At 41.2% G+C, this 25,809-nt stretch overlaps 2 pseudogenes; both read left to right on the top strand.

The window, feature by feature from the left end:
* The first annotated feature begins 10,669 nt into the window (after positions 1 to 10,669).
* LOC118858884 lies at positions 10,670 to 10,780 on the top strand (annotated as a pseudogene).
* Positions 10,781 to 18,693: 7,913 nt separating this feature from the next.
* On the top strand, positions 18,694 to 19,618 carry LOC118855968 (annotated as a pseudogene).
* The last annotated feature ends 6,191 nt before the right edge of the window (positions 19,619 to 25,809 follow it).

The following is a 25,809-nucleotide window of genomic DNA, read 5'->3' as shown; positions in this document are numbered from 1 at the left end:
CCAGGAGAGATAATTTAAAGAGCCTAGATATCATCTTTCAAGAAATTATCAAGGAAAACTGCCCTGATACTTTAGAACCAGAGGGTAAAATAGAAATTTGAAAGAATCCACTGATCACCTCTTGAAAAAGATCCCCAAAAGAAAACTCCAAGAAATATTGTCTCTAAATTCAGACTTCCCAGGTCAAGGAGAAAATACTGCAAACAGCTAGAAAGAAACAATTTGAGTATTGTGGAAACACAATCAGGATAACATAAAATCTAGCAGCTTCTACTTTAAGGGATCAAAGGGCTTGGAATATGATATTCCAGAGGTCAAAGGAGCTAGGATTAAAACCAAGAATCACCTATCCAGCAAATCTGAGTATAATGCTCCAAGGCAAAATATGGATTTTCAATAAAATATAGGGCTTTCAAGCTTTCTTAGTGAAAAACCAGAGCTGAATAGAAAATTTGACATTCAAACACAAGAATCAAGAGAAGCATGAAAGGTAAACAAGAAAGAGAAATCATAAGGAACTTACTAAAGTTGAACTGTTTTGTTTACATTCCTACATGGAAAGATGATGTGTGTAATTCATGAGACCTTTCTCAGTATTAGGGTAGTTGAAGAGAATATACATATATATGGACAGAGGGTACAGAATGAGTTGAATATGAAGGGATGATATCTAAAAAAATAAAATCAAATTAAGGGATGAGAGGAATATATTGAGAGAGGGAAAAAGGGAGAGAGAATGGGGTAAACTATCTCCCATAAAAGCAGTTCTATTGGAAGGGAAGAGGGTGCAGGTGAAGGAGAATGAGTGAATTTTTCTCTCATCGGATTTGACTTGAGGAGGGAATAACATACATACTCAGTTGGGTATCTTACCCCACAGGAAAGTTGGGGGAAGGGGATAAAAAAGGGGGGATGATAGAAAGGATGGCAGATAGGGGCAGTAGGTAATCAAGAGGAAACACTTTTGAAAAGGGACAGGATCAAGGGAGAAAATTGAATAAAGGGGGACAGGATAGGATGAGGGAAATATAGTTAGTCTTTCACAACATGAGTATTGTGGAAGTGTTTTACATAATGATACACGTATGGCCTATATTGAATTGCTTGCCTTCTTAGGGAAGGCAGGTGGGAAGGGAAGAGGGGAGAGAATTTGGAACTCAAAGTTCTAAAAGCAGATGCTCAAAAGAAAAAGTTATTATTCCATGTAACTAGGAAATAAGATATACAGGCAATGGGGCATAGAAATCTATTCTGCCCTATAAGAAAGTAAGGGGAAAGGGGGGAGGGAAGTGGGGTGACAGAAGGGAGGGCTGACTGGGGAATGGGGCAATCAGAATATAGGCCATCTTGGAGTGGGTGGGAGGGTAGAAATGGGGAGAAAATTTGTAACTCAAAATCTTGTGGAAATCAATGTTGAAAACTAAAATATTAAATAAATAATAAAATAATTTTAAAAGAAGAAATGCCCATGGAAATAAATCTATGAAACTATGGGAATAGGGAGGGATCCAGGGACCTCAGAGCCATCATCATCCAGGTGAGACATAGGTTCAATTAGGTATCAGAGAGTGGAGCATGTCTGAAGTGAGGAGACTGGTTAGAAAAATGGATCTTTGAGTTCAAGTTAAAAACAGTTCTGCATAATATCAAGGTTCAAAGTGTTGACAGGTAGCTGAAAAAATGTGGAGGGGAAAATCAGAGGAGTTGAAGAAGATCTAGAAATGTTGAGGTCAGGATATTAGAAAGTTTCTTGCTAAACACAGCTAAAGTTAAACAAACAAGGTTTGACACTCATAGGATACTCAACAGCTATCTGGGAAATTTCCTTACTTGGAACATTTCATTCCTTGATTATGCAGAGGAGGCACTCAATAAATTCTTATTGATTGACTGGTGATCCTTTAATGCATGTAGGCAAAAGTACCTTCCAGCCAATGCTTTCTGGTCAGGTGCCCCATATACATACATACATACATACATACATACATATATGTGTGTGTATATGTGTGTGTGTGTGTGTGTGTGTGTGTGTGTGTGTGTGTGAAGTTAAGCAAAACTGAGGTTGGAGGGATGTAAATCTCTTGAAATCCTTCACCGGAAAGGTATGAATGGTTTAAGACTTTTTTTTTCTTACAAAAGGGCCAAGACTTATTAAAAAGTGGCAAGACTGTCCTAGCATTTTCAGATTTATTGTTAAGTTGTTTCAGTCATATCCAACTCTTTGTGACCTCATTTTGGATTTTCTTAGCAAAGATGCTGGAGTGGTTTGCCATTTCCTTCTATGCCTAACTGGTTTGCCATTTCCTTCTCTGGAAACTGAGGCAAATAGGGTTAAGTGACTTACCCAGGGTCACACAGCTAGGAAGTGTTTGAGGCCAGATTTGAATTCAGGTCTTCCTGACTCTAGGGTTGGGGCTCTATCCACTGTGAGACCTAGCTGCTCTGAATTTTCAGATGTCATGTAGCTAATGGTTACAAGTGCTACCCAGAAACTTGGAAAAAGAATCCTGGCAACTCAGCTGGCATGGATAATATGGATTCTAAGGCAATCAGAATGAGGTGAACCTGTTAGAACAGACAGGGTCAGAAGTGAGATAGTCAGCAGTTAGTATGTAGCTAACAGAATAGCAAAAAATAGGTAGAACTATTTAATTCAACAGACATTTATTAAGGGCAGGCTATACATAAGTGGTCTGGTGGATAGAGCTGCCTTCAAAGTCAAGAAGACTTGGGTTTACATCCCTCTTCGGACACTTACTACCTATGTGACCTTGGCCAAATCGTTTAACCTGTCCCAGGAAATTCTCTAAGGCTATAGTAGAGTAGGTTCTGATATGCATGGGTAGAGAGAATTTCATCATTGGGAGTTGTGTACATTGATGAAATCAATGAAATCAAAAAAAGAAAAAGAGAAAGAAGGAAAGAAGGAAGGAAGGAAGACAGAGGGAGAGAGGAAGGGAGGGAGGAAAGGAAGGAGGGGGAGAGAGAGAGAAAAAAGAAAGATAAAGAAAGAAAGAGACAAAGAAAGAAAGAAAGAGAGGGAAGAGAAATAAAGGAAGAGAGAGAGAGAGAGAGAGAGAGAGAGAGAGAGAGAGAGAGAGAGAAGAGGAAATCAAGGTACTCCGTTAGGTTCTACATGTACAAAGATAAAAATCAACACAACTCCTGCCCTCATGGAGTTTACAATGAACCGAGAGAGGCAAAGATGTACACAAATAACTATTAATATACAGTGGAAAAAATGGAATTAGAATTATGAGGTGAGAGAGATCACTTTCAGCTAGAGGAATTCAAGAAAGCTTCACGGAGAGAGTAGCTACAGAACTTTAAAGGAAGAGAAGAACAAATAGAGGTGTATGTGTGTATGTGTGTGTCTGTCTGTCTCTGTGTATCATGGGTGTGTATATGTATGTAGAGGGAGAACATTCCAGGAATGGGAGATGGCTTAGATAAAAGCATGGAAGTAGGAGAAGGCAAATTGAGCTAGAACTGATTATAATATTCCAGATGAGGCATCATGATGGCCTGAACGAGGGTGGTGGCAGTTGAGTGGAAAGGAAGGGAATGGCCCTGAGACAGTATTATGGAGGCTGACTTGGTAATACATGATGACCAATCAGATATTGGGGAAGAGGTAAGGGAGGGAAGGATAAAAATTAAGTATGACTGAAGTTTTGAGCATGGGTAATTGGGAAGATGATGAAGTCACAAAGAGACAGGGGCAGGAGAAAATTTAGGGCTAGAAATGACAAGTTTATAATGTGCTGAGTTTGGGATGCAAGTTGGATATCTGGGTGGAAATGTTCTGTGAAAAAATGGAAATTTGGGACTGGTGTTTGGAGGAGAGATTGGGGCAGAGATAGATTTGCAAGTTATCTGCTTAAAGAGGATAATCAAATCACAGATTTGGATGAGATTGAGAAGGGAGAAAGTATAGAAAGAAGAGAAAAGAGGGCCAAGCACAGAGCTACGGGAAGCATCCATTCTTAGGAAGTTGGAGGAGGAAGATGAATTAGAAAAGAAAAATGAAGATGAATAGTTAGACATGTAGAGGGAAGAGTCAAAAGAAAGCAAAGTCATTAAACACAGAAACTAAAGGAGGAGAGCGTATCAAGAAATAGAGGTCAACCAACTTTGGAAAAAATGGCAGAAATGCTGAGAATGGAGACTGAGAGAAATTGTCAGTGTGTATAATATTCAGGAAAGTTTCAGTAACCAGGCAAAGGACATTTTCAAAAGCATAGTGGAGACATTTACACTGTACTTTAAGATTTGTAAAATGCCCGGAGCTAATCACGGTGCCTGATACATAGCAGGCACTTAATAAATGCTCATTGATTTGATGGGGTGCTTGGGTGCTTGTGCTTGGACCCCAATTCCAAGATCATATTTCTGCCTAGCTTCAAAAACACACTATCCCCCGACAGTTTTCTCCCCAGCCCAAGGACACTATGCCTAGCAATAACTCATGAGTGGGCCCCAGTAAAACAAACTATCTTTCCCCATCTCAAGAACAAGCTGGCCTCTGAAGAAATTCTCTTGTAAAAGCAGGACTATCTTGTAACCACAGAATTATCATGTATTCATTCCCAAAGTTATCATATACAATACATAGGTCAAGCTATAGACATCAATTCTCAAAGCTATCTTGCTACAGACAAAACAGACCAAACATACATTCCTGAGAAACCTCTTCTCCTGTAACCAAGGTTGTAAGTTATCACCTAATTAGCATATCCACCAGATAATCCACTACTTTTCCTATATAAGCTTTAGCATCATTCCTGTTAAGTGGCAAGCTCCTTAGGGAGCTCTGCCCATCATATTGGCTTTGCAATGAATCCTTGCCACTTTGACTTGAAAAATGCTTCAGTTTGTGAATTCATTCCAGATGACCCTGTCCAGTACTCTGGTCTTTGGGCGGGTCCTTGAACACCTTAAACTGCATCAGATTGACTGAATGGATTTCTCTATATTACCTTATTTGGCATGTAGGCATATCATGCATTCCACAAACACTGATTAAGAGTTTACTGTGTACCCAGAAGAAGTGGGGGAAGATGGAACAAGATCAAAGGATGGCTAGTTGTCTAGTTGTGCTGGAACAGACAGAGAAGGGGAATAATGTGAAATAACTCTGAAGAGGTAGGTAGGAGGAAATAAGAAAAAGTCAGGAGAGAGGAAGATTTTGCAGATGAGATTGCATGCAGGAAATGACTAAAGGAACAAGGTCAGCCAGCATCTAATTCAATTCTAGCCAATTATTTCAATTCAATTTAATCAAGGAGCATTTATTAAGCAATTCCCTTGCACTAGGTATTGTGCTAGGTGCTAGGGATACATCAAAAATATAAAGAATAAACTCTTCCTACACCCAAAGAAGTTGTAATCTCTTGGGGAGGCAAAAACATATATACATTTATACAGAATAAATGCAAAAATAAAAAACAGGGTATTTTTAAAGGTAGTTTGGGAGGAAGGCATTAGTGGTTGAGGATGTCGGGAAAAGTTTCATATACAAGTTGGTGTATTTTGAAGGAAGAGATTAGATGAAGCAGAGACAAGGAAGGAGCCCACGTGGGAGGGGACAAAGTCAGTGCAAAGGTACAGATATGGGGGATCAATCCAATCCAAACCAATCAATTCAATTTATTTTAATCTGATCCAATTTAACAAGGATGTATGAGGGTCCTTCTGTATCTAGGAGCTGTGTTGAGTAATAGGGATAAAAGGCAATAAACAGAGCAATTCCTGCTCTCAAGATGTGGGAAATATTTAAGCAGTTGGGCCTGGGCATAGTCAAAACTTCAAGAAGATTCCAAGTAGAGGCAGTCACTCCACCACAGACAGACCTGTCTAAGTGAGCAGACACTTAATTCTTTGTCTATCTATCTATCTATCTATCTATCTATCTATCTATCTATCTATCTATCTATCCATCCATCCATCCATCTCTCTATCTCTGTCTCTCTCTCCTCTCTCTCTCCTTCTCTCTCTCTCTCTCTCTCTCTCTCTCTCTCTCTCTCTCCCCGTTTCTCTCTCTCTCTGCATATATATGGGGAGAAAGAAACAGTGAGAGAAAGAGAGAGAGAAATCCTTTGATCCTTTTATTCTTGAGCAACTTTGCTCTTGTCTCCATCCCCTTTAGAATAAGACTGTCTGTCTGGATATAAAAGAACCCTAAATGGTTAACGCCATCTCTGATTGCTCCGAAGCAAAAGCTCCCTACCAGTTCATGAGCTTTCAGCATTTATTCCAGAAATCAGGGATGTTGCCTGGTCCAGATTTCAATCTCACTAAGGAAACCCCATTCTCAGAAAATCTGACTAGGTCTAATGCCACTGTGAACTGGTCCAAGGAGGATGAAGTCCTGACCTCCTCTCCCTCGAATCTGGGGCTGGGTCCCGATCATTCCTCTACTTAAATTTATTTTAACCAGGCTATCAAAAGAAACTTATTAATAAACCAACACAACTGTAAAGTTAAGATGGTAACTCTCCTGTGTGACCTTGGCATGTCATGTAACTTCCCTGGGCCCCAGTTTCATCAGCTGTAAAATGAAGGGGTTGGATTAGATATCTGCTGATGTTCCTTTGCTCTCCAGATCTGTGATTCTATGATTCTGTTACGTAGAGAGGAAAATCCCAGCAGTTCCCAGTCCCATGATGAACAAGTCCTGTTGTCAATTCCAATCCTGGGGGAATGATTCAAATCATGCAGACCTTAACCTCCAGGCTGATGAAGCTACTACAGAGGCTGGTATGTAGGTAAGTTACTTCAACTCTCTGGGCCTCAGTTTCCTCATTTGTAAAATGAGGGGGTTGGACTAGATGACCTTCAGTTCTAGGTGTATTCTATGTGTGACCTTGGACAAGCAGCTTAAACTCTGAGCCTCAGTTTCTTCACCTGTAAAATGTAGGAATTAGATTAGGTTCCTCCCAGTTCTAAAATTGTGGTGCTGTAACTTAGGAATCCTGCCTCTTGCTAAATGCAACCCTGACTGGTAATCCAGTGATTTCTGAGATGTTGCCATTGCTGCCTTTACATCTCAAGTCCTGAGTCTCTCCACTGATTGGTTCAAGCCTGGTTCAAGCTTTCATCCTCTTCATCGGAAGTCCTGGTGTCTGATCTGCTCTGGTGACATCTGAGGGCTTTCCTGAGTCCCGTGTTGTCCTATGTTGTCGTCCACAGCTTTCCACAGACAGTTGTTGGCCTGTACACGAGGCTGCTTCCTAGTGATTGCTCCCCTTCATTTGACAGCTAGGTGGTTCAGGGGATAGAGCGCTGGGCCTAGAGTCGGGAAGACTTGAATTCAAATGTAACTTACTCAAACACTTACCAGATGTGTGACCTTGGTCAAGTCACTTAACTTCTATCCACCTCACCTGTTAAATGAGGATAATAACAGCACCTACCTGAAAGGGTTGTCGTGAAGACCAATAAGATTTGTAAAGTGCTTAGCACTGTGCCTGGCACATAGTTTTGTTATTGTTGTCCGTCCTTCATTTTTCAAAGAGGACCAAGGACATCATGGGGTGATGTTTTGACTTGCACATGCATTGGATTTAAGTGAGGCAGAACTGTCCAAAGCCATCAGCCTCACTTCCTATTCCAGAGTCATTAAAGTCCAGTGACAAGACAAAAAGCCAAGACATTACTGGCAATGGCCCAGGGTGCATTGGATGACCTCGGTGTCATCAATGTCTGAGCAACCTTGAAGCGGTCCGCAGCTCCTGCTTCAGCCACCTTCATGAACTTTGAAACAAATTGTTCTCATCCGCCCATTCTGCAGGGGGATGTGTTCACACACTTGATTATTTAATATTTTATTTTCTCCTCAATTACATGCAAAAATAATTTTTAACATTTGTTTTTTAAAATTTTGAATTTCAAATTCTCTCTCTTCCTTCCCTCCCTCATTGAGAAGGCAAGCAATTTGATGCAGGTTATATATACATGTGCAGGAGGATTCATTCTTTACCTGTTTTTTCAAGCAGTTTATATAGTATTGGAATTCATTGTTCTTTAAATGTTTGGTAGAATTAGCTTGCAAATCCACCTGGTCCTGGGGATTTTTTTCTTAGGGAACTCATTTAGAGCTCGTTCAATTTATTTTTCTATAAATAGAAAATGCTGTAGCAAGCACAGTGGCCACACCCCAGTAATACTGTTTTGGCAGATGAGCTAAACCGGCTGAGGGTATGGCACAGGCCTCAAACCTTTCTTTGAGGGGGCATATAGTAGGTGTTATATAAACACTTACTTTCTCCCCTTTCCTAATCTAGCTAAAGGTTTCTTCTTGGGGTCAGCTGTCTCCCCTCTTCCCCACCGCGCTTTGCCATCTCTAGATATGTGGACCAGAAAATAGAACAGGAATGGAATCCTTAGATTCCCACATACACTAGTAAAATCCACTCATCTGCGGCATCCTTTACTGCCTTAAGTCTTATCCAGTCCCTTTTACTGGTTATGTCCTCAGGAAGGGTGACCAAAGATTCACCCCAGACTTGGTGTCCTTCCAACATCCCTAGAGTAGGGTTGGATGTCCTTTTCCCAAGGGATCATACGCCACCCCATTCTGCACTCACTAGGCATGAGAACCCCCATAGACAAGCTACTTGATGTGACAATGCTGAGCTCAGAAGGCCATCTCTCCCTCACCTTTGAGACTTCTGACACTGACCTCTTCCCTTTTCCCCACTTTCCCAATGCAGGACCAGTCTCCACACATTTCTAATGACATATCCCAGGGTACATGTCAGTGTTCAGAACATTTCCTCCTATTAAAAGAAGTTACTATTCTAATCCAAAAGGCTGTTTGCTGTTTAATCCATTAAATATTGTAGCAAAAAGAAACAGCCTTGGAGCCACTCTCCCCAGTTTTGTGAGGGCAGTTGTGAGGGCAGGAGGAAGTTATAAATCTAACCAGTAAACAAGCATATATTGAGCCAACAAGAGGGGGTATGGAGAATCTGTTGTTTTTTCAGTCCTGTCTGACTCTTCGTAACTGCATTTGGGGATTTCTTGGAAAAGGTACTGGAGTGGTTTGCCATTTCCTTCTCCAGGTCATTTCACAGATAAGGAAACTGAGGCAAACAAGGTTAAGTGACTTGTTTAGGTTCACATAGCTAGTAAGTGTCTGAGGCTAGATCTGAATTCAGGTCTTCCTGACTCTAGACCCAGTGCTTTATCCACTGCACCACCTCCTGCCCCAAAGAGAATCAAGAATAGAGGTTTTCTGCTCTTAACAGAGTTTATAATCTAAAGAAGGAAAAAAATTATTTAGCACTTGTGTGACATACAGGGGCAGCTAGGTGGAACAGTGGATAGGGCACCTGGCCTAGAATTGGGAAGACTTGAGTCCACAACTGGCCTCAGACACTTCCTAGCTGTGTGACCCTGGGCAAGTCACTTTAACCTGTTTACCTCAGTTTCCTCATCTGTAAAAATGAGTTGGAGAAAGAAATGAAAAAACCACTTCAGTGTCTTTGCCAAAACAAGCAAACAAACAAAAAAACAAACAACCAAATGAGGTCACAGAGTCGGACAGGACTGAGACAACTGAACAACAACAAGAAGTGTATGAAATACAAAGTTTAGATGTGATACCTTGTCTAGCCTCAGGTAGCTCATCATAGATCAAGAGCTAGACGGGGCTTTCAAAGGAATCTAATTCAATTGCACTTATGTTAGAAATAAAGAAACTGAGGCACCGAGAAGAAAAAATGACTTATCCAAGATCACACACATAGTGAGTGTATGGGATGGAATTTGAATCCAGGTCCATTGATTCTGAATCCTAAAGTCATTCCTTTCTTAGTCTAATAGAGGACAGAAAAGATATATTCACACATTGAGTTCTCTAAACCTGTATAAAGTAAGTCACTTAATTTTGTTCAGTTTCAGTTTCCTTATCCGTAAAATGGGAGTAATGCTACCTCACAGGTTATTGTGGGGGTCTTGTAGAAGATGTAGGCAAAATTGTTTGCAAACTTTGAAGTACCATAAAATGGTATTATTGTCGTTGGCGAAGATGACGATAAAATATGGAAACCTAGCAGAAGAAGTCAAAATCATCCCTGTTGTCCTGCTTGCTACTGGAGTCGTACCAAGGATACTTTCAATAGGCTTGTATCCCAATACTTTTTTCAGCTACAAAACACAATTATATTTTTATCTACCTGTGTAACCATACAGTCCATCCATTCTATGTATATCTTGTTCGTATCTGTTTATGTTGTCTCCCCTATTGGAATGTAAGCACCTAGAGGACAGGGACTGATACTGCATTTCTTTGCCTCCCCAGTCATTTGTACATTGCCTGGCTCAGTGTAGGCATTAATGAATGCCTGTTAACTGTCTGATCATAATAAGATTGTGATTTGTCCCTGTGCTGTTTCCAGCTGAATTTTATAGGAGAAGAACTTATTAATAATGATATATTAATTGTATTGTATAAAAGGAGCAAAGTATTTTTTTTGCTGTTTTAGTTGCATCTGACTCTTTGTAACCCCATTTGGGATTTTCTTGGCAAAGACACTGCAGTGGTTTGTCATTTCCTTCTCCTATTCATTTTACAGACGAGAAAACTGAGGCAAACAGGGTTAAGTGACTTGCCCAGAATCATACAGCTATATTTGAACTCAGGAGAAGGAGTCTTCCTTATTCCAGAAGATTAGGACTCGTCTTAATAAACATGGAGGAGGTCCTAAAGACCTTTACAACAAATATAAAGTTAAGCCATTCCTACCTATTCTGTGGCATTTAGCCATATTTTTAGACAACTAGGCAGTGTAGTAGATAAAATTAGACTTATAGTTAGAAGACGTATTTGAATTCTGCCTCAGATGCTTTTTTAACTGTGTGACTTTAATCAAGTCACTTATCTTCTGCCTCAGTTTCCTCATTTATATAATGAGGATAATAATACCTTTACCTCCTAAGGTTCTTGGTAGATAATAACTGTAACACATTTGGTGAACCTTAATGCTTTATAGATGTCATACATATTATAATACTTAGCTATTGATATAATAGTTATTAATATTATGTTGGGAATATACTATAGAAGCAGGGGTGGGGAACCTGCAGCCTCGAGGTCACATGTGGCCTTCTAGGTTCTCAAGTGAGGCCCTTTAGGGACCTAGAGGGCCACATGTGACCTCAAGGCTGCAGGTTCCCCACCCCTGATCTAGAGGGAAAGGGTATTTGGACTTGTGAAGTGCCATAAAGTGGATAGACACAAAAGTGGCTGGTGGTCTAGGAAGTCATCAGGGAGGGGATGAATCTCGAGCTGGAGTTTGGGGGAAGAAAGACATGACTTTAGAGAGAATTAGACATGGTGGTGGGGGGTGCTGTGTGGTGCTATGTATGAGATGCTTTTAAATTGGGGGAAAAAAGAAGAGAACATCCTGGAGCAATTTCCTTGTCGTTTCACGTTTATCTGCATGTGTGAGAGGAGATAGTTGTGGCTTTTGGAAATATGCAATAGTTTTCATTTTACTTTCTATGTATGCCCTTTTAAAATCTGAGGATTTTATAACCAGAATAGATTTTCCAACTTGTTCTTTTTATAGATGAGGAAATAAGACTCAGAGAAATGACACGATTTGCCCAAAGTCATACAGATAGTTGTTGGCAGAACTATGATCAGAACCCAGACCTTCTACTCCCAGTCCAACATTCTTTCCAATCTACCACGCACCTCATACCCAACAAGATCCTAGGATATTTCCCAAAGGCTCTACTGCCCAGACCACCCCAGCACACTGCCCCACCACCATGGGTGCTGTATCCTAGTTGCTGTATGTTGAAGGTCTGGTACCTTCCTTAATTCTAGTGCCTTCCCTCTGTTGATTATTTCCTTTTTATCCTGTATCTAGCTTGCTTTGTATATTTGTTTGTATATGTGTGTGTGTGTGTGTGTGTGTGTGTTGCATGTTGTCCCCCCCCATTAGATTGTAAGCAATTTGAGGGCAGGGATTGCCTTTTGTTATTTTTTTTTGTATCACCAGTGCTTAGCACAGTGCCTGGTGTGTAGTATGTGCTTAATAAATATTTATCGATTCGTTAATTCCTGCTCTATCTGTTACTGTGGTATCTGGGCATTTTGACAGCAGTACCATTAGAATTTATGGTCGAAACAAACAAGAAAAGGAAGCAGGTGGTTTAGGATCCCTTTCATTGGGAAAAACAAAGAAATGGAAGTGTTTTTACAGTTTCCTATTAGATCATTCAAAAGTAAGAGGCATGATCCCAGTGACTGAAAAGAAAATGGGAAAACATCCTGAGCCCCCTCCCCCTCCCATCTTCTCCTCTCATTCAACCCTGGCCTAATTCAAGCATTGATTAGAATACCTGCTTCAGAACCTAGAGGAAGAAGTCCATTCATAAAGGGGAGGAAGGAAAATACAACAAAATGTCAGATTTTGTAAATTCATTGCAAAGATTGAGGCCCCTAGTGTTTCATTGAAAGTAACTGGTGAACATTCTCTCCTGCCCCCCGACCTTAACAGAAACAGGCAGATGGCTTATTGTGTCTTGAATTAGAGTCATGATTAGAAAGAAGGCCGTGGCACTTTGAGATTGAAATTGGTTCATTTGAACTGCTTCAAAGCACCCAGAAGTAGGTCTCCCAGGAGCAAGCAGTAACAGGGAAAGTGGTTTTAAATGAGATATAACAAAACACTTCCACAGTTCATGAGCCAGATGTCCTACGAAATGAGAAAACTTTAAGATTGTTGATGTTTCAAAGACCTAGATCTTTTCTAGAGGAGATGGGATGACAGGAACATTTAAAGAAAAGGAGACCTGTATTTTGGAGTAGTCAAATGCAGGTAAAAATAGACTATGCTGTTTTAGTCTCTAGTATAGACTTAAAGCTAGTTAGTTAAAAGAATTGTCAGTCTGTGAAGGCTAGGTCACTGGAGAGATGTAAAATTAATAGGAAATGAAACAAAAAAAATAAAATAGGCAACAAAGAGAAATGGATATTGGTAATAAAAGCAGCATTTGTGGGGTGAAGGTGTGGGAGATTTGTAGAGGCATGGTCTTTATGGGAAGGAAGCTTATAGACCTAATAACTTTGTGCTGAGAATCATGTTCTGGGCTGGAAGTTGAGCATGACTAGAGCCTTAACTAGCAATTGTGGTGCCTGGGGCAAGCTTCACAAAATGTACCCTTATGGTGGGAGCAATATCTTAACTACTACACTCGTGTAAGTTAGGCTGATTTTTCCTTAAATAACAAACAAACAAACAAAAAACCTTCAACCCCTGATTGGCTCAGGAACCTAAAGCTCAAGCTGTCGGTATCACTTATAGGTCACCTGAGTACAAAACATCCACAAGGACCTCCCATAGCACTTTGTTGTTTGTCCAGTGGAAAATGATGGACAACTCAGGAAAAAGTACTTGAATGAACTTGGGGTATCCTCAGTGCCAATCTTTGTTGAATAGCCTTCTCTCACTATGGCTAAGTAAATCTCCTTTTGTTAACTGTATCTTATTCCCTTCAGTATCTTATTTCATTCTGAACATAAACTACCAGAGGATGGGCCTGATTCAGGCCCAAACCTGAACAACCCTCAAAGCAACGTTTAAGACAAATTCAGTTTGGCAGGGATGGGAGATCCCCAGGACATGAGACTCCTAGGCAAAACAGGAAATTTACCATCTGGTTGAGTCACATTTTAAGTAATGATCTGTTGTCATTCCATCAATTTTCAGTTTTGTCCAACTTATCATGACTCCATTTGGGATTTTCTTGGCAAAGATACTAGAGTGGTTGACCATTTCCTCTTCCAGCTCATTTTACAGGTGAGGAAACTGAGGCAAACAGGGTGAAGTGACTTACCCAAGGTCACACAGATAGGAAGTATCTAAGGCCAGATTTGAACTCAGGAAGCTGAGTCTTCCTGACTTGAGGTTCAGTACTCTATCCACTCCACCACCTACCTGCCCACGTAATGATTATTTCTCATTAAATGATAAGCTCAGTTGTTTTTAGCTTCTGGAAGAATGTGCTATCAGTACCTTCTCAATTTTCTCAACTGTAAAATGGGGATAATAATAGCACCTACCTCATAGGGTTGTTGTGGGGATCAAATGGGATAATAATTGTATGCTTAGATGAATAATGCGCACTTAATCAATCAATAAACATTTATTAAGCTCCTACTATGGCCAATCAGAGTGCTAAGTGCTCAGGATACAAAAAGAGGCAAAAGACAGTTCTTGCTCTCAAGGAGCTTACTTAATACTTAAGAAATGCTTTTTCCTTTCCCCTTTCCTCTTTCCCTTTTCCTCTTCTAAATTTTGGTAACTTTGAGGCAAAGCCCTGGCTGTGTGAGGCTGGTGACCTTGCACAGTCCTCCCTCACTCAGATCAAAGTCAACTGCAAGTCATGTCATCATTTCCATGATGCCATGGTCCTCTTCTAGAACGAAGGACAAACACAATGGCAAGTCAAAATCTCCTAAACCCTTGACTCATCCAAATTATTTTATGAAAAAATATATAATATTGAAAGACAATCAATGAAGAATAAATATTTATTGAGCACTTGCTATATGTTTGGGACTGTGCTGTCAAGTGTGATGGATACAGATAAGTAAGAGATATTGACCTTTAGAAACTTGGGGGAAAAGACCTCCAGAGAGGAAATCATTTGAAAACATCACAGCCCACTTATGAGCAGGAGTCAAACTACATGATCCAGAAAGAGCTGGGCCTGAATGCAATACAGTAACCAAGACAGAGGAATTACTCATCTAGTCTCTTCTAACCCAAATAAATAGCATTTTTTGTTATGGCAAATAGGCTCCCTGCAGTCCAGGAGAGCATATTCAGAACTTCCTCTTGTTCATTAAAATGAAGACTCTTGTTCAGTGTTTACTTTAAGACACTTGTTTCCCATCAGGAATGGGCATCTTATAAAATGTACTTTGCCTCTTCATGACAACCAGCGTGTTACCTGCCCCCTTCTCAAATGGAAGCAGAAGGAGAAAGAACCCCAGGATGAGGAGTTGGTAAAAAGAAAACATACTTTTCAGGCAGAAACTTACAAGGTCATTCTTTCTGATAAATTTGGACCGTGACGCCCTGATCTTTTCCCACACATTTACTACATGGGACTAGGATCTTCCTAAACCAGTGGTTCAGAACCTTTTCAGCTACGAAGATTTGTATTTTTAAATTTCTAATCTCATTTCATCGATATCTTTTGTTTTTATATCATCTTAATTTCTATATGTATCTATCCCTCCTCCTCTACCTATCAACCATCCCTTATGATAAAGACTGAAAAGCAGGAAGAAGAAAAGCAGTTCAACAAAACCAGAGAACCCATCAACCATGTCTGACAGTGTATGTAATATTCCATGTCCGTAGTCTCTGCAAAGAGAGGAGGGATGTGACACAGGCGCTGCCTATCAAGAAGCTGAAATTCTGCTGGAGGAAGCAATACTAACACATACATACATATATATACAGTTCCGTATCTATACATAGATACATACCTGTCTATCTATCTGTCTAACAGGATAAAAACAAGATACTTAAATACAAAGAGGTTAGGAGACTGTTGAATTACAGTAGCTGTACTGTTGTTGTTTAGTCATTTCAGTCATGTCTGACTCTCTGTGACCCCCATTTGGGGTTGTCTTGGCAAAGATACTGGAACGATTTGTCATTTTTTTCTGCAGCTCACTTTATAGATGAGGAAACTGAGGCAAACATGGTGAAGTGACTTGCCCAGGGTCACACAGCTAGGAAGTATATGAGGCTGGATTTGAATTTAGGAAGATGACTCTCCCTGACTCCAGGCTCAGCACTCTATCCACTATGCTAAGTAGCTGCCCTCATCCCTTACTGGGGGGGGGGGGCAGGAATGATTTCAATCACCATTTGGGCAGGTTCACAGAAATTTATAGTTGGAAGTGACTTTAGAGATCTTCTACGTCTTGTCTGACTCTTTATGAGGCTGTGGACCATACTTTCCATGGGGTTTTCTTGCCAAAGATATTGGAGTGGTTTACCATTTCCTTCTTTAAATTATTTTGCAGATGAGGAAACAGAAACAACCAAGGTGAAGTGATTTGCCCAGGGTCAAACAACCAGTGAGTATCTGAGGTTCAATTTGAACTCAGGTCCTCTGACTGCAAACCTAATCCTCTGATTCTCAGGTCACTACTCTTCCACTGCACAATGATGCCTCTTATAAAACTCCTTGAAATTATGCAGGCCAACATCTTCTAGAAAGAAGGAGCTTTTAAATTGGTCAGAAAGAGAGAGATGGAGAGAAAGAGTGATGGAGAGAAAGAGAAGTGATAGATACAGACAAAGACACACAGAGAGAGACAGATACAGAGACAGAGAGATAAAGATGGAGAGAGAGAGAAAGAGAGAGAGAGAGAGAGAGAGAGAGAGAGAGAGAGAGAGAGAGAGAGAGAGAGAGAGAATAGAGGAGAGGAGAAGAGAGGAGAGGAGAGGAGAGGAGAGGAGAGGAGAGGAGAGGAGAGGAGAGGAGAGGAGAGGAGAGGAGAGGAGAGGAGAGGAGAGGAGAGGAGAGAAGAGAGAGACAGAGGGAGGGAGGGAGGAAGAGATACCCAGATAGGAAGACAGAGACCGTCTTTGACATAATGCATTGGTGGGCACATTGAATGGAGCTAACAACAAGCATTGATACAGTCAGATAACTCTTGCTCACTATTCCAATTATTGCAGGAACTCTTCTGACAACTATCGCTCTCTGAGATTCCAAGGAAACTCACTATATGCTTCTTCCTCTGTTTCTATCTCTTCTTAAAAACAGTAGACAGCTGCTCTTAGTTTTATTCTGGTCTTGCAGTCTGTCCATAGATTCTTTTTTCTGTTTAGTATTTTTATTTAGTATTTTATTTTCCCCTCGTTACATGTAAGAAAAACATTTTTGAACATTCATTTTTTAAAACTTTGAGTTCCAAATGCTCTCCCTTCCTCCCTCCCCATCCCACATTGAGAAGGCAAGCAATGTGATACAGGTTATACATACGTAGTCATGCAAAATATATCCATAATAGTTATGTTGTGAAAGAGCACATAAACAAACAAGAAAAAACTCAAGAAAATAAGGAAAGTAAAAAATAAGCATGCTTCAATCTGTATTCAAACACCATCAGCTCTTTCTCTGGTGATAATATAGCATTTTTCACCGTAAGTCCTTCAGAGTTGTCTTGGATTGTTGTATTGCTGAGAATAGCTAAGTCATTTACAGCTGGTCATCTTACAATACTGCTGTTACTTGCATACAGCACCTTTCACTTTGCATCAGCCCATGCAAGACTTTCCAGGTTTTTCTGAGAGCATCCTGCTCATCATTTCTTATAGTATAAAAGTATTCCATCATAATCATATGCAATTTGTTCAGCCATTCCCCAATTGATGGACATCTCCTAAATTTCTAGTTCTTTGCCCCCAGAAAAGAACTGCCATAAATATTTTTGTACATGTAAGTCCGTTGTATTTTATATCTTTTGGGATACAGACCTAGTATGGTCTGTATGGTATTACTAGGTCAAAGGGTATGCATGGTTTTATACCCTTTGGGCCTAGCTTCAAATTGCTCTACAGAATGGTTAAATCAGTTCACAACTTAACTAACAACTCATTAACGTCTCATTTTTTTCTCACACCCCCTCCAACTTTGGTCATTTACCTTTTCTGTCCTATTAGCAAATCTAGTAGGTATGCAATAGTATCCCAGAATTGTCTTAATTTGTATTTCTTCAATCAATAGTGAGAGTATGCTTTCATATGGCTATAGATAGCTTTGACTACTTCATCTGAAAATCAATCATATATTTTGATAATTTATCAATTGGGGAATGGCTCTTATTTTTTATAAATGACTCAGTTCACTATATGTTTGAGAAATGAGACCTTTATCATAAAAACTTGTTGCAAAATTTTTTTCATGATTGCTGTTGCTAACTGCATTTCCCTCCATCTGTTTATTTTTTTTCTCTTTATTTTATTCTCTCTCTCTCCTTTCACCCTGTCTTTCCTCAAAGGTGCTTCTGACTACATCCTCCCCCAATCTGCCCTCCCTTCTATCACGAAGGCCCTTCTCTTAACCCCTTCCCTTCCTGTTTTCCTGTAGGGTAAGATAGATTTCTATACCCAACTGAATGTGTATGTTATTCCCTTTTTGAGACAATTCTGATGAGAATAAGGTTCACTCACTCACCCTCACCTCCCTCCTGTTGCTCTCCATTGTAAAAAGCTTTTTCTCCTTTTATGTGAGGTAATTTACCCCTTTTCTACTTCTCCTTTCCTCTTTCTCCCAAGACATTCCTCTCTCATCCCTTAATTTTATTTTTTTAGATATCATCCCTTCATATTCAACTCACACCTGTGCCCTCTGTCTACCTCCTTCTACCCTAATAATGAGAAAGATCTTATGAGTTACAAATATCATCTTCCCATGTAAAAATGTAAACAATTTAACTTTATTAAGTCCCTTATGATTTCCCTTTCTTGTCTACCTTTTTATGCTTCTCTTGAGTCATATTTGAAAGTCAGATTTTCTATTCAGCTCTGGTCTTTTCATCAGGAATGCTTGAAAGTATGCTATCTTGAGACATGGCACCAAAAGAGTAACAAGAGCCGCAGGAGGGGGTGAAGCAACAGCTCCCAGGCAGCCCCCTGGGAGACCATGGAGCTCTGCAAGTGCCCCAAGAGGAAAGTGACCAACCTGTTCTGCTTCAAGCACCAGGTCAACGTGTGTGAGTACTGCCTGGTGACCAACCACACCAAGTGCATTGTCCAATCCTACTTGCAGTGGCTCCAAGACAGTGACTACAACCTCAACTGCCAACTCTGCAACACCCTCCTGTCCACACAGGAGACCACTTGCCTTGTCTGCTATGATCTGTTCCACTGGCCATGCCTTAATGAATGAGCTGCCCAGCTGCCTCTAAATACAGTGCCTGCTGGCTACCAGTGCCCCAGCTGTAGTGGCCCCATCTTTCCCCCTGCCAATCTTGCAGGCCCTGTGGCTACTGCCTTGCAGGAGAAGCCAGCCACTGTCAACTGGACCCCAGCTGGGCTGGGCCTCCCCCTGATTGATGAAGTGACTTCAGCCCCTGAGACCCTTGAAACTTCTGGCTTCTCTGACGGCCTGCCTTCAATACAAGTAGCCCCTCAGGGCTAGAAGAGAAAACCCCATCCTCAGTCACTCCAGCCTTCTACAGCATACCCTCAAGGCCTCCACCTTCCCCTGGCCAGCCTGAGCTGCATGCCATCATCCACATGGGCAGCCCTGAGCCCCTCCCAGCCTCTGCCCCTTGAAAAGCATATGATACCTGGGAGGGAGGTTGGGGTCCCAGCCCCCATGGTGACTGTGACGGTGACAAGTATCAATGGTGGCCTACCCTGGGCTGGCTAGCTGCTTAGGAGCTGAGCAGGTCATGAAAATGGCCCCTGTCCCTGCTGCAGAGGGCAGGGCTGCTGCTGCTGCTGGGAGCCCTGGCTTTCCTGGCCCTCTTGGTTCTCATGTCCTGCCTGGGCCAGGCTGCAGCTGACAGTGACCCTAACCTCACCCTCTCATGAACCCTCACATCCTCGTGGGCCCAGCCTGAGCCTCATCCCTCTCTTCCTTCCTCACCTCTGTTGGGAATCCCACCTAGCTGGCGGGAGAGTCGTGGCCAGTGTGGGGCAGGGGGTTGCTGGTTCCCCATCCCTCTCCTCCCCACTCCAGTCTCCTGAGACACAAAAGCCCCAGTAACGTGAGGGGACGAGGGCCTTTTGGCTGTTGCTGCTGAGGTCCTGGGACTTACTTGGGGCTGAGTTCTGTCCCCTGACCTGCTTTTCCTTGGGAGTGTCCCCAGAGCACCAGTCCACACCCACCTTTCCCCTCCATACTCCTTCTCCCTCAGGAAGAGCTGTGGTGTTGAAAATAAATGACAGACTTTATTAAAGTTGAAAAAAAAAGTATGCTATTTCATTGAACACATAGTTTTCCCCCTGAAGGATTATACTCAGTTTTGCTGGGTAGGTGATTCTCGATTGTAATCCTAGCTCCTTTGCACTCTGGAATATCATATTCTAATCCCTCTGATCCTTTAATGTAGAAGCTGCTAAATCTTGTGTTATACTGACCGTGGCTCCACCACACTTGAATTGTTTCTTTATGGCTGCTTGCAATATTTTCTCCTTGCCCTGGGAAGTCTGGAATTTGGTTATAATATTCCTTGGAGTTTTCATTTTTGAGTCTCTTTAAGGAGGTGATTGGTGGATTCTCTCTGGTTCTAGAATATCAGGTAGTTTTTCTCGATAATTTCTTGAAAGATGATGTCCAGGTTCTTTTTTTGATCATGGCTTTCAGGTAGTCAAGTAATTTTTAAATTATCTCAGTTGCTTTTCCAATGAGCTATTTTACATTGTCTCCTATTTTTCATTCTTTTGGTTTTGTTTTATGAGTTTTTGATTTCTCATAAAGTCATTTGCTCTATTCTAATTTTTTAGGGAATTATTTTCTTCAGTGATCTTTTGGACTTCCTTTTTCATTTGACCTGCTGTTTGCTTCTATTTGCATCCTGATACGCCCTGATCTGCCATTTAAGACATTCTTCTCCTCATTGGTTTTTTGGACTTCTTTTACCATTTGGTCTAGTCTGTTTTTAGGGTGTTATTTTCTGCAGTATTTTTTGTGTCTCCTTTACCAAGCTGTTGACTTGTTTTTCATGATTTTCTTGCATCACTTTCATTTCTCTTCCCAATTTTTCCTCCACCTCTCTGATGTGATTTTTAAAATCCTTTTTGAGCTCTTCCATGGCCTGAGACCAATTCATATTTTTCTTGGAGGCTTTGGATGTAGGAGCTTTGACTTTGCTGTCTTTTTCTGAGTGTGTGTTTTGATCTTCCTTGTCACCATAGTAACTTTCTATGCTCAGAGTTCTTTTCCCCATGGTTTGCTCATTTTCCCAGTCTATTACTTGATTTTTAACTCTTTGTTAAAGTAGGGCTCTGATTCCAGGTTAGAGGGCACATTGTCCCAAACTTCAGGGGCTTTGTGCAGCTGTTTTCAGAGATAATTCTAGAGATCTATAAGTTTTCAGTTCTTCCGAGGTGGTATGATGAAAAGAGAGGTGTTTACTATTCTCCTAGCCCTAGCTCTGGTTTGTGAGTGACCACAAGTACTCTTTTCTGCCCTAGAACTATGAGGAAGGTCCCCCCTCTACTGTGGCCACAATCTCTGTTATTGCCCTGGGCCTGCCACCCAGGTCTGGTACCTGGATCCAAGTACGGCCAAAGCAATAGAGTCCTGCCCCAGTGCCAGCAAAAAGACCCCTGTAATCTTCTTCTGACTATTTGTTCAACCCCCTTACTACCTGTGGCCTGAGAGCTCTGGAAGCAGTCATTGCTGCTGCTGATTCAGTCACTCCCAAAGCCTGCTCCTAGTTTTCCATGGCCATGCTGGCACAGCCTGCACTGGACTGAGCTCCATTCTCATTCAGGTGCAACAGACCTTTTCTGCTGACCTTTTAAGCCATCTCTGGTGTCTGTGGGCTGAAAGGTCTGAAACCACCACTGCTGCCAGTGATTCAGTCACTCCAATGCCTGCTCTGGGTTTAACGGAGCCAGGTCTGCACTGCAGTGGCCTGTGCTGGACTTTGTTCCCCTCTCACCCTGATAAAACAGACCTTTCTTGCCACCCTCCAAGTTCTCTTGGGCTGGAAATTTGTTTCACTCTGTCTTTTTGTGGGTTCTGCTGCTCTGGAAATTTTTTAGAGTCTTTTTTAAAAAGGTATTTGGAGGGGTTTGGGGGAGAGCTCAGGCAAGTCCCTACCTTTACTCACCATCTTGGCTCTGCCTCCCTGTCCATAACTTCTGACTTAATCTGTGTCTTTGAAAGTATTTTTCCTCAATATAAAATCCATGACTTCTTGATCACGAATGCTGTGTATTGCATACATGTATATATTTAATTCTTGTTTTATTATTTCATATTTTTAGTTTTCAACATTGATTTCCACAAGATTTTGAGTTACAAATTTTCTCCCCATTTCTACCCTCCCACCCACTCCAAGGTGGCATATATTCTGATTGCCCTGTTCCCCATTTAGCCCTCCCTTCTGTCACCCCACTCCCCTCTCTCATCCTCTTTTCCCTTACTTTCTTGTAGGGCAAGATAGATTCCTATACCCCGTTGCCTGTATATCTTATTTCCCAGTTACATGCAACTTTTTTTAGCATCTGCTTTTAGAACTTTGAATTCCAAATTCTCTCCCCTCTTTCCTCCCTACCCACCCTCCCTAAGAAGGCAAGCAGTTCAACATAGGCCACACATGTATCATTATGCAAACACTTCCATAATAGTCATGTTGTGAAAAACTAACTATATTTCCCTCCACCCTATCCTATTCCCCTTTATTCAGTTTTCTCCCTTGGCCCTGTCCGTTTTCAAAAGCATTTGCTTTTGATTACCTCTTCCCCCAATCTGCCCTCCCTTCTATCATCCCCCCTTTTTTATCACCTTCCTCCTACTTTCCTGTGGGAAAAGATACCCAACTGAGTGTGTATGTTATTCCCTCCTCAAGTCAAATCTGATGAGAGCAAGATTCACTCATTCCCCCTCACCTATCCCCTCTTCCCTTCCAACAGAACTGCTTTTTTGCTACTTTTATGTGAGATAATTTACCCCATTCTATCTCTCCCTTTCTCCCTCTCTCAATATATTCCTCTATCCCCTCAATTTTATTTTTTAGATATCATCCCTTCATGTTCAACTCACCCTGTTCCCTCTGTCTATATATATTTATAGTCCCTTCAACTGCCCTAATACTGAGAAAGGTCTCATGAATCACACACATCATCTTTCCATGTAGGAATGTAAACAAAACAGTTCAACTTTAGCAAGTCCCTTATGAATTCTCTTTCTTGTTTACCTTTTCATGCTTCTCTTAATTCTTGTATTTGAAAGTCAAATTTTCTATTCAGCTCTGGTCTTTTCATTGAGAAAGCTTGAAAGCCCTCTATTTTATTGAAAATCCATATTTTGCCTTGGAGCATTATACTCAGTTTTGCTGGGTAGGTGATTCTTGGTTTTAATCCTAGCTCCTTTGACCTCTGCAATATCATATTCTAAGCCCTTCGATTCCTTAATGTAGAAGCTGCTAGATCTTGTGTTATCCTGATTATGTTTCCACAATATTCAAATTATTTCCTTCTGGCTGCTTACAGTATTTTCTCCTTGACCTGGAAACTCTGGAATCTGGTGATAATATTCCTAGGAGTTTTCTTTTTGGGATCTTTTTCAAGAGGTGATCAGTTCATTCTTTCAATTTCTATTTTCCCCTCTGGTTCTAGAATATCAAGGCAGTTTTCCTTGATAATTTCTTGAAAGATGATGCTTAGAAGCTCTTTTTTTGATCATGGCTTTCAGGTAGTCCAATAATTTTTAAATTATCTATCTTGGATCTATTCTCCAGGTCAATGGTTTTCCAATGAGATATTTCACATTATCTTTCATTTTTTCATTCCTTTGGTTCTGTTTTATAATAAATTTCTTGATTTCTCATAAAGTCATTAGCTTCTACTTGCTCCAATCTAATTTTTAAGGTGGCATTTTCTTCAGTGCCTTTTGGACCTCCTTTTCCATTTGGCTAATTCTGACTTTCAAGGCATTCTTCTCCTCATTGGCTTTTTGGAGCTCTTTTGCCATTTGAGTTAGTCTATTTTTAAGGTGTTATTTTCTTCAGTATATTTTTGGGTCTCCTTTAGCAAGTCATTGACTTGTTTTTCATAATTTTCTTGCATCACTCTCATTTGTCTTCCCAATTTTTCCTGTACTTCTCTTACTTGCTTTTCCAAATCCTTTTTGAGCTCTTCCATGGCCTGAGACCAATTCATAATTTTCTTGGAGGCTTTGCATGTAAGCTCTTTGACTTTGTTGACTTCTTCTGGCTATATGTTTTGATCTTCTTTGTCACAAAAAAAGATTCTATAGTCTGAGTCTGAGTCTGAGTATTTTTTTGCTGCCTGGTCATGTTCCCAGCCAACTTTGACCTTTGAGCTTTTTGTCAGGGTATGCCTGCTTGTAGAGTATAGAGTACTTTGTCCCAAGCTTTAGGGGCTGCACTGCTGTTTTCAGAGCTACTTCCACTCCACCATCACTGAAAGCTCTGCCACACCAGTGTTCCTTCTCCTCCAAGAACTGCCAACCAGGACCGCATCCCACATCCAAGCAGGGCAAAGCAAGAGTTCCCTGCCTCTGCAACAGCAAAGCACTTCCTGCCCTCCCACTCTGATCCCCCATTTGATTCCTCCGCTGGGTGGTCCTGGGGCCAGAAGCAATCGCAGCTGGAACTCTGGAAGAAGTCACAGGAGCTTCATGCTGCTGCCTCTGTGCCACCTTTGCTGCCCCTGGGACTGGGGCCGGACTACTCTCTAACCTGATTCAGCAGTTTTCCCACTAACCTGCTCTGTGGTCTTTGGCATTTGTGGGTTGAGAAGTCTGGTAATTGCTACAGCTCAGTGATTCATGGCCCTAAGGCCTGCTCCACCCATCTGACTCCTGGTCTGGTTGGTCCTGGAGAGGCCCACTCTGGGCTGCGCTCTGCTTCCCAGCATCCAGAATGTCCTGGGCTGTAGACCTGCTTTCCTCTGCTATTTCATGGGTTCCGCATCTCTAGAATTTGTTCAGAGTCATTTTTTACAGGTGTTTGGAGGGATTTGTGGGAGAGCTTAAGTGAGTCCCTGCTTTCCAGCCACCATCTTGATTCTGCCCCCCACATATATATTTTTTACATACAAGGAGGTTAACAGAAGACACCAGTGGCTAGTCAGGCAATACTTAGAAATTAAATACACAGGAGATTCTAATATCTCTCTGAATGTCAGGGAACTAGGGACTTGACAAGCTCCATGTATGAGAGAATTTTACAGTGATGATTTTTATTAATAAACTCTATTCTATTGATTTCCTAAAATGACAGGTTTGACGTTTGATTTAGGAAGATATACATTCAAGTCTTTTTTCTAAATACATTCTAGCTTTGTGACTCTGCAAGTAGTTTAAACTCTCAGTGCCCCAGGCAACTCTATAAGACCTATGAAAGTTTGGCCAATTCTGCTTTTTAAGGCATTCTTCTCCTCATTGGCTTTTTGGACCTCTTTTGGCAATTGGATTAGTCTGTTTTTTAAGGTGTTATTTTCTTCAGTATTTTTTTTGGTCTCCTTTAGCAAGCTGTTGACTCATTTATCATGATTTTCTTGCATCTCTCTCATTTTTCTTCCCAATTTTTCCTCTACTTCTCTTACTTGATTTTCCAAATCCTTTTTGAGCTCTTCCATGGCCCAAGACCAATTCATAATATTCTTGGAGGCTTTTGATGTAGGATCTTTGACTTTGTTATCTTCTTCTGGCTATATGTTTTGTCACTAAAGTAAGATTCTATAGTCTGAGTTTTTTTATACTGTCTGCTCATTTTCCCAGTCAATTACTTCACTTTTTAGCTCTTTGCCAAGGCAGAACTCTGCTTCCAGACTGTAGAGTGCTCTGTCCCAAGCTTCAGGGGACTTGTGCTTCTGTTTTCAGAGCTACTTCTAGGCACCTGTAAATTTTCAGTTCTTCTGAGGAGATATGATCCAATGAGAGGTGTTTACTCCTCTCCTGGCCTGTGCTCTGGTCTCTGAGTGACCACAAGCATTCTTTTCTGCTGTGTAACTACCAGGAGGATTCCCTCTCCACAGCCACCACAAGCTCTGTCACACCAGAGCTCCTCCTCCCCCAAGGACCACCACCCAGGACTGCAACCCAGATTCAAGC

Source organism: Trichosurus vulpecula, chromosome 7 (assembly GCF_011100635.1).
Source record: "Trichosurus vulpecula isolate mTriVul1 chromosome 7, mTriVul1.pri, whole genome shotgun sequence".
NCBI classification, from domain to species: domain Eukaryota; kingdom Metazoa; phylum Chordata; class Mammalia; order Diprotodontia; family Phalangeridae; genus Trichosurus; species Trichosurus vulpecula.
Note: the sequence above shows the minus strand (reverse complement) of the source record. Positions and strands in the feature narration are given on the sequence as shown.